At 44.0% G+C, this 1,315-nt stretch overlaps 1 long non-coding RNA gene across 1 annotated transcript; it reads right to left on the reverse strand.

The window, feature by feature from the left end:
* Positions 1-583: 583 nt before the first annotated feature.
* Positions 584-1,315, reverse strand: LOC118565881. The gene is made up of 3 exons (XR_004932693.1): positions 1,073-1,315; positions 741-997; positions 584-673 (listed from the first exon to the last, which is right to left on the reverse strand). It is a non-coding gene; the product is annotated as an uncharacterized LOC118565881 (long non-coding RNA).

The following is a 1,315-nucleotide window of genomic DNA, read 5'->3' on the forward strand; positions in this document are numbered from 1 at the left end:
CTTGACTGCTGTCTCTTAAAAAAAAAAAAAAAAAAAAAAAAGTGGTATGGTCAGTTGACTAATTCGGATGTCTTTACCAAAAACAGAAGTACTTTGCAGTTGGTTTAGAGAAATGTAATCAGCCAGAATTTGAGTGGTTAAAAGGAAGAGATAAGGGGAAATTGGGCAGCCCTGCCTAATTACTCAACTAAGATTGAGCCTAGAAGAGGCACCATTTGTTAACACAACACATACCTGTACTTTATAAAATATATTGAAACAATTGAACCCCACTGTAAACAGTCTTTTATTTTGAAATTGCAACATCATGGGGAAATTTTGGAAGGAATGTGACAGCTTTATAATTTGTAATATTGATACTACATTTTCTCAAAGTTATTAGGATGTTATTTTGGGGTTTTCATGCAAAGAACACAAGTATAAACAGAAAGCTGGCAATAAAACTAATTAAATTATTTTTCATATTCAAAAATGTAAATTTTCATCTTTACCTTTTGTTTTTAATAAATAAAATTGTGTTTGTACGCCATTTCTAAGAATATAAACAAAAAGCTGTAAACACATTGTCATGTTAGCCTTGAGTTTTATTGACTCAGGTGGGTACAGACGGCAGAACTATCTGCGGAACGAGGAGACGGCTCGGACGGGCTCGGGACCAGGGAACCGGATCGATCTAGGAGCAAGGTAAGTGATTAGTGCTAGTATTGGCTAATGGAGGTGACTACTGAGCGTAAGCTTACCACGAGGTGCGAGAGAACACGGCCGGGGAGGTTGGTGTGCGTGTGGACTCAGCTTAGATGTTGATGGCAGATGTCCGGGTCGCCGGTGAGCGGGGCGAGGAGGTCCGAGCAGCACCGTGGGTACCGAGATCCAGAACAGCGAGAGGAACCGGAGGACGTTGGAGTGAGCCTTGGATCCAGAAGAGCGGTTTCGACTCGGAAGGAGGTCGGAGGAACTGGAGAGTCACGAAGGGGATCTTGGAGCTCGAGAAGGTAACCTTTAGGGAGACACAGAGGCAAAGTTTTAGCGTCGAGGGAAAAGCTGGCGAGAGGTCGTAGCTGCTTAGGCATACCGCAACGAAAACACTCTGGCGTCCTCTCGCTGTTCGAACGCTGTTCTTGTAGTCCACTCGGGTGCTGCTGGATGAGTCGCAGGTGTGCGTCTCCGCCCACCAGTCAACCACGAACACCTGTGAAGGAAAAATAGCAGGACTGGCAGGGAGCTGCACAGCCCTGCTGACTGAGTCCTGACACACGTATGTCTGTCATAGATCAACAAATAATTTTAATTTATACAGAATCTTACCCGATATATT

Source organism: Fundulus heteroclitus, chromosome 14 (assembly GCF_011125445.2).
Source record: "Fundulus heteroclitus isolate FHET01 chromosome 14, MU-UCD_Fhet_4.1, whole genome shotgun sequence".
In the NCBI taxonomy this organism is placed as follows: Eukaryota; Metazoa; Chordata; class Actinopteri; order Cyprinodontiformes; family Fundulidae; genus Fundulus; species Fundulus heteroclitus.